Raw genomic sequence first — 16,341 nt, 5'->3', positions numbered from 1 at the left:
TTGAGTTTGTTCTTGTAAGTGGCATAAGGAGGTGGTCCAGTTTCATTTTTTTGCATGTGTCAGTCCAATTTTCCCAGCACCATTTATTAAATAGGCTATCCTTACCCCATTGGAACTCTGTAGTTTTCCCTGAGGTTCACCAACCCTCCTTGACTCTTCTTTTCCTTGTTCTTTGTTTGGATAACTATCTGATTCTGGTCTTCTTCTTACTTTTCTAACCAGTTATTATCTGTGTCCCCACTAATTATTTTTCTCACCCTTGCAGGTGGGTATTACCTAAAGTTCTGTCTTCAGTCCTGTGTTCCTTTTGTCTCTAGAATTTTCTCTCTGAGGAGCAGGAAAAATTGATACAAAGGCAGAGTGGCAAATTTAAATGCTTACAAGGGCCAGACAGGTAATGTAAAAAAATAAATAAAAAGATGGGTGGGTGTAAAATACAGCTAGGGAGTATTGGATGCTAGGGGTAAACTAGAGAGTCAGCTTATGTTTCTAATGGAGTGGTTGCTATTCAACCCCAACCAATGCATGTCACGTATAAAAGTAGGACAAATTTGCCATCTCGTCCAAGTTTTCATCAGAAAGCTGAAGTATGGGTTTTTCTGTTAACTCTCCAAATTTTTCAATGTTAGCCACTGATTCAATTTTTTAAAAATTATATAGGCTGTATCAGTTAGGATAGGCTAGGTTATGCTATATTTACACATGATCCTGGAAACTTACAACCAAAGTTTGTTACTTACTCACTTTACAGTACCTTCATAGGTTAGCTGTGCCTTTGCTCCACATCATGTTCAGTCTAGGACACATGTTGACAAAGCTACTTCTATCTAGAATATTAATGATCTCATGGCAAAAGCAAAAGAAAACCTGATGCGCCATGCACTTAAATCATGCCTTAAATTTCCTCTCGAAATTATTGCACATCACCTCTGTTCACATTTCGTTGGCCAAATCATATGACATTACCAAGGCTGACTTCAATGGGAAGGGGAAGTATAATCTGCCCCCAAAGTGAGGCAGCAAGTATTTGTGAACAGTAATACAATTTGTCATACTGGTCAAACACAATTCTCAATGGTCTATTACTAGTTTGCAACCTCTAATGTTCAGGAAAGATCAGGGAACTGAGACTCACTCAGGAAATCTGATTTTTCATTACCACCCATGAACTTTGGGGCCCTGGGAAAGTTACTTCACTTATTGGTCTCATCTGTAGAATGAGGGAGTTGGAGTAAATGAGTTTTAAGGTCTCTTTACAGACCTACTACCTGAGTGTGTGAACAACTGTATGGAGATAGAATATTATTAACAGAGACTGAACATCTAGACCTGCCCTAACCCAAATCCTAGTCCTACATTTTCTAAAGGTTGCTGCACATTTCTACTTAGACACCTAACCACTAGCATGCAACAAGTTCTCATTTAAACCACACTTCACTCCAAACTTGATTTTATTTGTAAAGAGTTCCACTATCAAAACAATCTGGCCAATATGTTCCCAGTCATCCTTATCTCTTTCCTTTCTCTAGTGTCCCATCTCCATGGAGTCACCAATCTCTAGCAATATTGTCTTTCTGATATTTCTTTCATCCATCTCTTCCTTTCCAGTCTGATAACTATTAAGATAATCCATGCTCCTTATCTATTCACACCTGAATGGCTGACCTAACTTACTATCTTGGTTCTTTCCACACCTATTCCTTAAGATTTAAAGTTATCATGTTACCATCTACTTGCTTTCACCCAACTCCCACAACTTCCCAACTCAAAAGCCTTCAATAACCTCTCACTGCCATTAGGGGAAAGTCAAAACTCCTTCACCTGCCATTCAGGTTGCCTTCAGCAACTGACTATATAAATTTCAACTTTTTTAATTTCCCTGGACTTAGTGTTCCTATTTGTGAAATGGGCATAATAATAATAGTTTACCCTATCTACTTCAGAGGATTGTGAATAGCATATGCAATAAATGATGGTATAAAATATAAAGGTTGCAAGATAAATTATAGCTTAAACAACTCAGAGCTTCGACCACTACAAAGGCAAGTAAATTAATAGAGTTTTCTTTTATGAAAATTAAGTTTCAGGAGTGATTTTTTTCATAAAGAGGAACCATTTAATGATTCGTTTGTGAAGTCAGAGGTTGGAATAAATAACCTGTCTCAAAGGTCCCTTCCAACTCTGAGACTTTTATTGATACCCCATAAATTCTGCCTACATTAGGAAACCAAAAGTAATTAGGTTATAGACATAAAGGCAATGCCTAGCAGTTAATACCATGGGTTTTGTGGTCAGCCAACATGGTCCAAATCTTGACTCTCCCACTTAATAACTGTGTGAACTTAGAGAACTTAATTAACTTAAAAGTGGCATTATCTTCTAAAATTTGTTTTGTTCATAAAGAGAAAAAAATAGAAGAAACCCAAAAGTCCATCTATATTATGCAGTTGTTTAAAAAAAAGGATAAAGAGTTAGATGTACTGATGCAGAAAGAACTCAAAGATATGCTGTTATGTGAGAGGGGACGCAGATCAATACTTAGAGTGGGATCCTATTTTTGGACATGCATGTTTATTTATATATGGATGGGGGAAAATTCTAGAATACACAACAAAGAGTTAACAGTGGTTATATGTAGTGTTGGGATCAGCAGTGTAGGTGTATGGATGAAGGAACAGGGATTTTTGCTTTTCTACTTATACACTGCCATAATAATTGAATATTTTGCAAGTTTGCATTATTTTATATTAAGCATTTTCTAAGGAAACAAACCACTACATCCAGAGATATTTGGTTCTCATTTTAAACCAAGGTCTTATTACTTCAGAATAAAGATAAACCCATTCCAAAGCATCCCCATAGTCCTACAGGAATAGACCTCACACTGGCCTGAGCCCTATCCTTCCATCTGATGTTTCCAGAAAAATGACCTACCCCTCACCTCATCTCCCCATAAATACTTAGGAATGTGGAAGTGTTGAGATTATTTATTTGCCCCTGGTGGGTAGGTAGGTAATTTGTAGCCAGCATCTGCAGAGGAGTTGGGTGGGAACAGGAAATAATGAAAAGAAAACAAAAAAATAAAGTAAGAATGGCAAAAGGATATTTTAAAGCCTGAAAAAATCCTTAATCAATGCAGCTGATGATGCTGACAGCTGCACATATTTAGGGGGAACTGTGGGAACCTGAGAGCCATGCTTTCATCTGGGAACATGGTGTCCCATCTATTTGTAAACATCCCTCTATGTATTCGGATCCTTTGCCATGAAAGAAACATCATCTCAACCTGGGTTTGTTAATACCTTTCTGCCAGTCTTAGGACTATCCTGTTTTTTTTAACTTAAAGTTTATTGGGGTGACAATGGTTAGCAAAGTTACATAGTTCCAAGTGTACACATTATCCTGTTTTGACAATACACAGAAATAAGAGCAGTCAACATTTATAGATTACTACCATAGACAAGGCACTGTGCTAAATCCTCTACATGAATCCTCTCAGTTAATCCTCTCAGGAGCTATATGAAGAAGGTAATATCATTTTTATTTTACAGTTGAAGAGAAGGAATAAGCCTCGCAGAGGTCACCTCATTGGTAAATAGTGGAGTCAACTGCCATATAACAGGAAGCATCATACAAAGGGGTTGAATCAAAAGCATAAAGTTTTAGGGTAGAAAGAAGATCTGGATTATGAGACTCACTCTCCAGGAGAGGTAGGGCACTGCACAAGGGGCCAATGGACTGCCACGGAGTCTGAGGTGACATTGAGTATCTGGGATGAAGTTAGAAAAAATATATGGAAGTGATAAGAAATCATAGTCTCATAATAATAGCTAATATTTATTGAGTGTTCCCTACCTACTAAATATGACATATGCATCATCTCATGAAATTCTCCAAATGTAGTCAGGTGAGGAAATGGCTCAGAAAGCTAATGCGGATCATTCAAGTCAGCAAGGGGTAGAACTAGGATTCAAACTCTGCCTGTGCTTGATTCTAAAGCCACTAATCTCTGTGGATATTTTTGCCTTTCATAATTATATTACCCCCTAATATTCAGTATCTTAGCACCACCCAAGGCCTCATCTCATCTTTCATTGCACAGGACAGGTTTTACTATTAGTTGATAAGAGTATACATGCTCTGCTTCTCAGAACCATACCATTTTTCTCAGAGCCTGTCCTCTTTTCCAGCCAAATGCCTGGTTATCAATGCTATGGGTACATCACCTCACACTGGTTGGAATCGGAATCATCAAGAAGACAAATAATAACAAGTGTTGGAGAGGCTGTGGAGAAAAGGAAACCCTCGTACACTGTTGGTGGGAATATTTGAGTAGATTGGTGCAGCCCTTATGGAAGGCAGTGTGGGGAATAGAATTACCATATGGCCCAGTAATCCCTCTCTTGGGTATATACCAAAAAAATCTGAAAACATTTATCCAAAAAGATATATGTACTCCAATGTTAATTGCAGCTTTATATACAATGACCAATACATGGAAACAACCAAAGTGTCCTTCAATAAATGATTGGGTAAAGAAGAGGTGGTATGTATACACAATGGAATATTACTCAACCATAAGAAAAAATGAAATACTGCCATTTGTGACAACATGGATGGATCTTGCAGTTATCATGCTAAGCAAAATAAGTCAGACAGAAAAGTCGAAAACCATATGACTTCACTCATATGTGGGATATAAAGCTGAAAGCAACAAAGGAACAAGACAAACTCATACACACAGACAACAGTTTAGTGGTTACCAGATGATAAGGAGAGAGGGGAGTGACAGAAGGGGGTAAATGGGGTCAAATATATGGTGTTGGAAGGAAAACTGACTCTGGGTGGTGAACACACAATGAGATATATAGATGTATCACAGAATTGTACACCTGAAACCTATGTAATTTTGCTAACCATTGTAACCTCAATACAAAGTAGATTCTAGTGAGGTGCAAAGAATAACCAAATCCAAACACCATTTGCCACAGTCTATTTTGATGTGAGGAAACTTTCAAAACTGAAAGGGAATAAATTGAGTTCTACGGATCTGGGTTTGACCCAAGGTGATCTTCTTCCCTTTTTAGCACCATCAACCTCTGCAACTAAGACCTTTAGAGGTAACCTCGCCAAGATGCTGCCCACCAACTTATGGAGAACAACAATCCTCCCCTGGAGCCCATTTCCATAAAACCCCCAAATCACCCTTCCCTGCTGGATAATTGTATTTTTAAGCAGTTAATCGAGCCAAAAGATTAAGTTGTCTGAAGGAAGTGTATTGCCAGCAGAGTTTAAGTGGTATGATAATAAAAGGCAAACAATTTGAGCACTCTGAAATGTTCCTAATCAAGGTGCCCCTTTCCTGGCAATTCTACTGCAATGAGTCTTTAAGAACACTCAGAAGTCAGTCAGCAGCTGGTTTAGTACAAATTTCTTTCCAGCCCTCTGTCTTTCAGGGATACTATTCTTAGGAAGCCACCCCCAACATTAGCAGCAGCAGCTGCCAAGACCCCCAATAAGATGATTGTTTCAGTGCACTGGCCAGAGAGGCAAGTTTTCAAGAGTCCTGTAAAGCCAGCCCTGTTACAAGACTTGTACCATAAAGTAAGGAGAGGCCATTCTATGCCTTTTTCAAAATTCTTGTATTCCAGCTTCCTCAAGCAGATAATTTGATTCACAAATTCCAAATTAAGTGTTGCTCATAAATTGGCAGGTTTGCAGTTCAGTGTATGGGGCAAAGAGAATCTACTGTCCCTCTCCAAGGAAAGAGTGTGTCCCATTGATCTTTAACAGAAGACTGGTTGGTGGCCCTGACCAGCACAAGCCAGTGAAGAAGCCATCTCTTTCTAAAACTGAGAAATTGTATTGAAACTGTTTCCAAATGCATTTGCAGCAGGGATAAAGTCTGGTCTGGGCACTCAGCTCCAAGTAGCTTTGATATAACAAAGGACTCATGATTCAGAGAAAGAAGACACATTCAGATAATTGTGCATCATCTTAATGCTTAAAAATTTCCAATCCAGAATGTGCTCCTTTCTTTGCCCATCTAAACCCTTCCATTTCACAAGGGCCAGCTGCAGTCTCAAAGGCTGAATAACATAATGCAGCAGTTTTCAAACTTAGTGGCACAATAGAATCACTTGGGGGATCTTTCAAAAACTGCCAACGTTCAGTCCCCTCCCCAGACAAATTGAACCAGAATCCAAGGAGAGTTGGGCTTGGTCATCACTATGTTTAACCCCCACCTAGTGCTTCTAATGTATAGTCAGGGTTGAGAATTACTAGTGTATCTGTTAGGAGCACAGGCCTCTAGGTTCAAAAAGAGTTGAACTAAAGTCCCCATTTCAACACTTTCTAGCTGTGTGACTTGGAGCAAATTATTCAATCTCTTGGAGTCTCGGTTTCTTCATCTGGAAAATGAGTGCAATAATATCATCTACTATGCAATGCTATTTTGTGGGTTGAAAGATAATTTTGAGGGCTGAAAGAGATAACTCATCTTCTATGCTTAGCACATAGTGGGTTTGCAGTCAAACATTAGCTGCCATTATTATTGTTATCATCATCATCATTATCATCATCATCATATCATATCATCATCTGTTATGGGAAACCTTTGAGAACCACTCCTAGTTTAAGATTGCACAGTCCAGAGAAATAAAATAACACACATTTCAGGAAAATAAACATTTACTATGCCAGGCACTCTTTTAATTCAAACTCCAAATCCAGTGCTCTCTCCACTACATTCATTTAATTTCATTTCAACAAATGTATTAAACACTGACTACACTCGTATATCCAACTCTAAGATAGGCTTTTGGGACAGAAAGATAAATGTATATCAAATTGCCCCTATTTTTGAGATTTTCCACCTAATCGAGGATTCTAATGTGTAAACAAATAATTACAGCAATAAAATATGAGTTCTTATATTCAGTGAGTTACAGTTTCTATGAGCTCGTGGAAGGTAATGAAGTTAACTCTGTTTGGGCGGGTGGACAAAGATTGCAGTGAGGAGGTTATAACTGAATGGTATCTTGAAAGATAAATGGGAGTGTTACTGGTACGGAGGGATGTCTGGAATGGATATTTCAGGCAGACAGAAGAGCCGGAGAAAAGGCACTACATCAGCATGCCTCTCAGCTCTTTCTTCTCACAACTCTTAGAACTCTTGTCTGTACCATTCATTTGTCAAATAATAATGTTTTGTCTCATGACACCTCTTCCATTATTGCCTTGAACTATTTATCTCCTCTGTTGCCTAATTTTTCATGACTTGACACCCCAACTAGAAGTTAACCTCGAAGGGAGAAGAACCAGTTTAATAGATCACCATATCTCCCACAGTGCTTTGCACATGGTCTTAAATAGAGCAGCTGCTTAGTGTATACTTTTTGACCTGTTGATGTAAAGGGAGAAAAATAGAATAATTTTTAATATATCCTAAATTCACTACTTATCACCAGAACCTCCTGTGAAATAAAGTTTGTTCACTCTCTCTTCCTGATTGTTTACATCATGACCATCAAAAAGTCTTTGAACTCCTTCTGTGTCCCCACTACATGAAGAATACAGTGGTATAATAAGGTCATCAGATGCCCACAGAGTAGCAGCTTTTTTCATATTTCAATACCCTATTATGTTTTTACCAACCAAATTAACAAGGATCTCAAAGTTAGACCTAGGTAGTCATTGCTGAAAACTGCTGATCACAAGGCTAGGCTAATCAGTCTGGGTCTTCACACTTTTCAATAAAATATCAGACATTCTGATGAAATTGCAAAGAATGCATTAACTGTGATACCATTCTTTAGCAGCATCAGAAAATTGACTCTGTGTGGTGAATACACAATGTGATATACAGATGACGTATTACAGAATTGTACACCTGAAATCTATGTAACTTCACTAACAATTGTCCCCCCAATAAACTTTAATTAAAATAAAGAAGTCTCCAGGCTGGTGGCCTCGGGAAAAAAGTAACCTAATGCTCAAGTAGAATGGAAAATGATATTTCTTAGAAATGGGGGGGGGCAGAGTTTGCACTGAATTTAAAATCAGGATGAGCAAAGGAAATTCCCCCCACGTAGAAACATTTCAAATGTTGACCTCAAGAGTGGGAAAAATATGTTCTTACCTGGGCACATTTTAGACTCCGTTGTGCACAACTGAGATCCCCAAGGAGTAAGAAGCTGGCACTTATTCAAAAAGGGCCTGACAGAGATCTTAAACAAAGGTGTCCCTCATCTCACTGATTTTCCTACATTTTTGCAAGATGACTCACTGCCAACCTGAGCACAAACAAGCATGGGTATAAAGGAGGTCTTCCCATGCATGTAGGAAATACTTGGAAATTAATACCTTGTGTGCCCAGGGTGGATGGAGCTTTATAGTTCAGGCAGAGGAGTTGGTGCAGACCAAATTTCAAACCTAGGATGGGAAAAAGACAGGGTATCCTAACACATTTACCCTCCTGCAAGGACAGCTTGTTATGTGCTTATAAATGTGTCACCTCCATTATTCTCTCCTTTCTTCCTCCCCACCAGCAAACAACCCTTCTTACCCACTCATCATCTTCCTTCATCCCGAGTGTGTGTAAATAATTCAAGACCTTCTTATAAACATGTTGAGAAGACTAAATGAGATGATGTTAAATGCCAAACAGAGAGCTTTCTGCACTATAGGAATCCCTTTGCAACGTTATACTATATGTAAAGAGTTTCCTCCAGGTTATCATACTTTATATGGCAGAGTTCAGACCAACCCAGGTAGATATGAGAGAGATGGAAAGTCAAACAGAAATACCTAGGGATTGATAATCTAGAGAACTATGATTGTAAAATCAAACTTTTGCTTAGCCACTCTAACAGAAAATAAATAAATAATACAACAGATAAGCAAAACACAACAGATAAGGGGAATGGCTAAATAAGTTATGGTAGATCAACAAGATGGAATATCAAGCAGCCATTAGAAGTTAGAATCATGAACAGTATGGGCAAACATGGAAACATATTGGTGTGTTAATTGAAAAAGTAAAACATAAAACTGTGCATACAATGGCTGAAGTGATTTAAAATTGTGTATGCACGCACAAAAATGTGTATATGGGTAGATTACAGTCATATGAAATTTATTAATTGTATCAATGGTAGAAACATTAACTACAAATAAACAGATAAATTACAAATCAGTTGTATCCAGCTTTATACTATATGATGTAACTTTTCTTTGGAAATCAATTTATTTTCCTGATTCTGTTTCCTTAGGCTGATGTTAATGTGAGTTTGCGTTTTCTGAGCCCTCATTAAGGGATGGTAGGAGGGATAGGTAGGAGGGCAAAGTAATTCAGGAGTGTTCTAGGTTGAAAGGGGGAAGTTATTTGAGAGTAAATATTTGTTCTAAAATATATTGGGAGGAAAATTTGAAGACACATTTTTAAATAGTTAGAGAGATACATTTTTAAATGGCCTATATAGAAGTGGGTGCAAATAAAAATGAAAACTTGGAAAACTATAAAGAAAGGGTTGAATAGCTGTCTTTTGAGTACCAATTGCATGAAACTGAATTCGGCTATTCCTAGAAATAAAAACATAAAACAGAATTGTTCCTTCCCTTCTGAATCAACCCTAAAGTGCTACCGAGTCGCATACTATTACCATGACCAAATTGTCAAATAATGAAAGCAAACTTAAATTTGCACTTATAGACCAGGAAAAAGAAAATAACTCTATCCCAATTTACAAATGTTTATGGCATCTATGAAGTTGCAGCAAGATATTATGAGCACCACTTGTCCCCTTCCTCTTACATAAAAACAAACAAAACAAAACAAACCCAAACTGAATGCTCAAGTCAATGAGGAAGCAGACTATTAAGAGGGCATGGAACATTTATCTGAATAATGGATATAATTTAATGACACCAACCACAGTCTTCTTAATGACAACTTGAATTTGCTCAGCACCTTATTCAGCAATATTTTCTCACAGTCTAAGTAGCGATCAGAGCCTGAGTCCCTAAACATAATTACTTTATCAAAGTGACTCTAAATTTTATGACTGCCACCAATTCTTTCCTATTTCAGAGGCTGTTTGCTGGGCATTCTGGAGGGATTTGACTAGATCATGTAATCAGAATAAAGCAGCAACGCATTTTCCTGTATTAGGCACACAAGTCCCACAGGGAGCCACTGCTATCCTAATGATTTCCATAGTCCCTCTGGAAGGCTGGATATACCACTGGTGTGGATGTTTGTTCACCTGAGATCCACAATTGCCTAAGGACAAATCAGCTGGTCAGTGGATCCCCTGGGCATTTGGACAAAAACTGCTGTTGGCCCCCTTCCTCCCTGACTTATACCCTCGCACTGGCTCTTAGTGTCTCAGACTGCCTCCACTACTGTGGCCCTGCAGATCATGTCCTCCTTAAGCGACACCCATGCTCTGTAACTTCCTCTGTTTCCTTTCCTTAACAAAACATACTCCCCTCTGTCAGAGGTCTGCTCTTTGCAAGTGAATAGTGGTTTAATAAACTATTTAAATAAAACAGTGCTTCACAACTTTTTAAACTGAGGTGCTTTCTTAAATGTCAAAAAAAAGCTGATCTTTACGTATCTGCTGGTGAAATGTAAATACAACATAATGACAGAAAGTTATTATACATCCACTAGTATTTATAAATGAATTTGTATTTTATTATAAAATCAGTATCTATATAGGTTGGAAAATAACTGTATATATATATATATATATATATATATATATATATATGCTATTTCTTATTGATTCCATCTGCAGACACTAGTGTCAACAGTGTCATGGAGCCCTTGTACAAACTTTTTGGTGCATCACAGGTGTGAAGATAAGAGGTTGGCAACCACTAATAAAATCTAGGCATTATTTATTGAGTTTGTCTTATGCCTGGCATGGCAGACTGTACTATTTATACATAATCTTTGCTACAGCATCATGAAGTTGATGCTACCATCATCCCTTGTATAGTTAAGGAATAGAGCTCAGAAAGGTTGCATCACTTGAGCACAGTTACACAATTAGTTAAGTGGCAAACTTGAGATTCAAACCCAGCTCTAATTACAAATTCCATGTACTTAATCCTCAAGCCATATTGCCTTTCATTAAGTATTCTTATAGTAGATATGCTTCCACTTATCATTTCCTTAATCAATGTAAATGTCACCTCAAGTATTTAAGGGATGTTGCTAATGGTGAGCGGCAAGGCTCTGGGGTAATTGCTTGGAGGTAAATCCCTAAAGCACACCTGTGTTCCAAGCTACTTCTGCTCAAGAATCTGATCAAGGCATAGTACAGTGAAACTACTTTGAAAAAAATAACTTGGAGATGTGCATTTTAGATGATGTTTTAAATGGATCAAAATAGAAATAGTTTGTTCTGTTTTAATAAACAGTGAAAATAAGTATTTCTCAAGAGAAAACCAGCTTATATGAAAGAGTTGGTCAAAGTAGTGGTTAATAGTGGTTCTCAGTGTGGTCTTTGGGCCAGCACCTGGGAATCTGTCAGGAATACAAAATCTCAGCTTCCATTCCCATCCCTGTACCCCTGTCCCACCTCCTAAACCAAAAGCTCTGGGGAAGGGGTCTAGAAATCCATGTTTTTACAAGTCTTCTAGGTGATTTTGACACACACTGAAGCAAGTTGGAGAACTATTGAAATAAATAGTGATTGACCAGAGTGGCAGAGCTAGAAAGGTGAGATTCCAGTGGGGGAAAGGCTAACCCAGGTGTAGCAAGACTAGTATAATATAGTCATTAATAGTACATGCTCTGGAGTCATACAGACCTGGGTTTTAGAACTAGATTACTAGGTGTGTAATCTTGAGCAAGTAGTTTAACCCCTCTGAAGCTTAGTTCTCTCATATGTAAAAGGAGGATAAATAATAATACCTCTTTCATAAGGTTGTCGTGAGGATGAAATGAGTTAATCCATGTAACACACTTAGGACACACCTGATATATAATAGATGTGTAATAAAAGTAAGCTATAATAGGTGAATGTCATCTTGAGTTGGAGCCAAATTTGTCTAGAGGAATGAAGGTGTTTCCATACATCCATGAAAGGAGGCTTTATGCTGACTCTCTAGAATGGTGACAAAGGAATGGATAGGATTCTAGTGAGGCTGAGGAGGAACACAAACAATTAAAGGCACTCATTTGAAGGACATTATACTTATAAGCACCCAAGCAAGTGGCTTACAGAGATGGCCTCCAGCAATGGCAATGAAAAATGGGCTTAAAACTTAGCAAGTGATCAAAAAGAAGTTTGCCAGTCTAAAGATACCCATGCTGAGAATCTCAGGGCACTTTAAACTGACCAGCTGTTCTGTAGGTGAGTGATACCTATAGTGATACTCACACTGACTCTGGTGATGTAGGCTGAGGCCCTCTTAACTGAAAGACAGGTTCCTGAATGCTGTAGTCTTGGCTGATACATTATTCAGATATAGAATTTTGAAATTTTTTATGCCATTTTCTGCTTAGGAGTCAAGATCTAACTTTAAATATTGTAAATCTAACTCATGGACTCTGGAGTTAAATGGACCTGAATTCATATCCCCACTCTGCCTCTTACTACATCTGTGATCTTTGGTGATTTACTTAACCTCTATCCCTCAGTTCCCTGGGTTCTAAAATGGGGAACCACTTAACCTATATTCAGGGTTGTTAGACTTAAAAGTAACCAGAGAAAGGGTTGAGCATACTGGCTGTCTCATAGTGAGCACACAGTAAATATTGATTACTTTCATTGTTTGGCTATCTTATAATGGAGAGATCAAATTATCCTAGTATTTTAATAGTTTATTTGGACAGAAAACATCACTGCCCTGATTGTATCATTGTCTAAGTGTGATGGTTTTAATCTTGGAGAAGGCTAACCAGCAAACCTGAGGCTTTCCATCTGGCGTAGTAACCAAACTTATGGTTGTATTAGAAAATGAATCTGCCTCTCAAAGGCCTTCTAATAAACAAGAGAAATTCTGATTAGTATTATATGAAACGGGGGCTTCCAAAAGAAAATAAGTTTATGAAATGCTAGATATGAAGTTTTCCGTTAAATTTCTCAGTGTTTTCACTATTCTAACGTGCGTGGCAAATTTCCTAGAGGGAACCATGCCATGAAGCATTTACCAATTTATTTGACCATGTAACCCCTTTTCTGGAAAAAACAACACTTACAGAAATCATTATTGGACAGCACATACTGTGGGAAATACTGCCCTCATCATTCCAACCCTTCTTTCAGTGGCACGGGGGAAATAAAAGGAGACAGAGCTCTCACAAAAGTCAGGCTAGCCCCCTTTATCATGTGGGTTAAATTGCCTTGTACCAAATCATAGAGAAGTACCAACACTTCTAGACATACTGTAATTCTGTTGTAGCAAATATTGCTTTGGGGGTTGAAGAGATAGTTACAACTTATGTAGCAGGATTTGGTCTTTATGGAGAAATAAGAGATCTTAAATATCTGTAGGGGAGAGAAGAAATGGGAGGAAACACCATCTTTCCCCAAGCTTCTGCATGCCTGGCCTTTCCCTAACCATTGGCCACCTGTGTGAGGATTTCTTCCCCCGGCTGTCTCTTTCTGCCTAGGAGGAGAGAATGAGGAATCACCATTACTGGGTTCTGATACCAGCATTTTTCACTGGAAGCAAGGAAGTGCTTTCCTTCCCATAGCTGCACAATGTGTAAATCAGGACCCCAGTAGCCTTCTTCACTCTTTGGGCCAGCCCATGAATGTTCGTGTTTCCTTCTGCTGCTCCACTCTTCCCGAAAGGTCCAGCATCCTTCTAGGCTCTTTCCTACTTATTCTCCAAACTCCCATGGCAGTGCCTCACATCAGCTGTCTTTTTTCTCTGGGAAAAGGCACCAAAGAGTTTAATCTTGAAGAGCTATAAAGAACTTAAACAATAATAATTTCCTCACAATACCTTTAGTTTGAATAACACTTTTGTTTGCATCTTTCAAAGGATTCTAGAACACCCATTTTCTTGTTTCATTTTTCCAACATCGCTATGAAATAGCTAGAGCAGTTATTGTTACTCTTATTTCATAGACAGGGAAAATAAAACACAAAAAAAGTGAAATAAGTTTCTCAAGGTTATTCAGCCAGTTAATGTCAGGGATGGAATTAGAACTGGGTCTCCTGATTCCCAGCCTAGAGTTCTCCCTGCAAATGTCACAAGGATCAGCATTGCTCTAGCAGGAATGAGATCCCTGGATGAGGTCAGCAGCACACAGAGAGAAGTAGGAATTCAATCAAATGCTTTCCCTGGCATGGTTCTCATGTAGGGAAGACTTCTTCATTTGTCTTTTTGTTGGGAATATCTGCCTGGATTTTGAAACCACCATAGGAACTTCAGATTGCCATCTGTTTCAATGCTACTTGCCTACTTAAGTCAGTAAGGACCCTGAAGATAACATCCTCTTTTTGTTAGGAAGGACAAGACTCTAGCAGGTTCCATACAGACAGGGGCAATTTGTTCACACAAATTATTCATACAGACTGCTAAGTCCCAGCAGCAGGAGCAAGAGAGCATCTGAGTCTCCAAAGTAACCAGAGTAATTTTACAGTAAACAAATTTATACATACTCCATAACCTAATGGCTTCCAAAGAGGGAATTTGGATGCCTGGAGAAATACAAATAACAGGACAGGTCCTCTAGGTGGGGCCCTAAAAAGGCACAGTTCTCCCTTTTCTAATAATCCAATTCATCACTTTTTATTGCTGTGATTTGTACACTGTGAAAAAAAAAGATACATGCAATGATAGCTTCAGGTTTTGTGAAATTAAGACTCACTGGTGAGGAATATTCAGCTGTGAAGTTTAAAAAAAAAGTTCAGGGGAGAGGTCTTGCTTTAAAGATTTTTTCCCCCCTCCATGAAAACAAATGGTTTCTTCTCAGCTCTGCTCATCAATGAGGCTGCTGAAACTGTCTCTTTCCTCAGAGCTGACTTGCTCCTACATATAATTCTGGGGTCAAAACAAACCTATTTTTACCCAGTGACATCAGCTCATAATATATGCTATACAGCCCTGATGTAAGCCAGGATGAGAAGGCACAAAGGAGTGTATTTTCCCTTCTACCCACCATGCTCCAGGCCAGAATGCTGAAATATTTGACTCCAAATAAAGAACCTCACTCCCAAATCCCCTCCCACAAACAACTTTATACTTTCCTATGAGGTAGGTTCATTTGGAAGGAAGGGCTAGTGGGAAAATCAAGGCCATGTTTCAATCAAGTCCCTGAACTGTTCCAACATACAGCAACATGTGGAAGTACATAAAGAAATGCTCCTACAGCAGAGCCAGAAAGGCCTTGTATAGGACATGCTAAATAACTCAAAGAAAGAAAAGAGGAAAGGGAACACGATTAGATAGAAACTACTCTTTAACTCAAGTAAACGCATCTGATTTTAAATATCCTTTGCCTGTTCTGAACTATAATATAAGGGAAACTATCCATTAATTTTTATCACCAGAGACATTTTTAGCACTATTAACACTTCTATCTATCTATTCCCTCATGGAAATCCTACTTACAAACAGATACATATTTATGAAAACATAATATTTTGATACCAAGGGCAGATTAAATCCCTCCACATACATCAAAACATAGCTTGCTTTTTAATACAGCTGTTCTCAATGTAGGCTTGCCTGTTTCCATACTATTGTGTACAAATATCTCTATCTCTCAGATGCAGGCATCCAAGTATTTATCACATTATGAATCCCATCACCCGTCTCCTTCCCTAAGGAGTCACTGGATAGGAAATCAACAAAATGAGTTTGTGGTAGCAATAGGAGCCTTGGTTATGGAATTCACCACCACCAAACTTGTTGAAAAGAGGTGTGAATGGGAAAGGAGGGAGCTGCAGCAAAATGCGAATGCTGAAGTCTGCTCTCAAAATCTATCTTGTCATCAGAAGAAGTTTACTTAATGATCCCCACTCCTCTGAACCCCAGCACCACTTAAACACCACGCCATACTTCCAACATTTCTATATCAGAGAGTGTTGTTCTCTGAAGGTGTCAGACACTTTCATGTTATCTCCAGTATAAAACTGCAAACTGCTGAAAAGCATGGAACGTTTCTCTATATTTTCCAATATTTTCTATTCTGCCTGTTACAGTAAGCACCTGGTAATATCATATTCTTCCACTAATATTTTTTTAACTTAGGAACAAACTTCATGCATTCATACTTGGTAGAGCTTTTTCAAATACAGTTGGCCCTGGCATACAGGTAAGTTGGCCGATAGCCCATTACAAAGTTTACAGAGTCCCTGAGATATTTTC

The sequence above is a fragment of the Hipposideros armiger genome, unplaced genomic scaffold, assembly GCF_001890085.2.
Source record: "Hipposideros armiger isolate ML-2016 unplaced genomic scaffold, ASM189008v1 scaffold_623, whole genome shotgun sequence".
Classification (NCBI taxonomy): domain Eukaryota; kingdom Metazoa; phylum Chordata; class Mammalia; order Chiroptera; family Hipposideridae; genus Hipposideros; species Hipposideros armiger.
The sequence above is the reverse complement of the archived record's forward strand: the minus strand, read 5'-3'. Positions refer to the sequence as shown.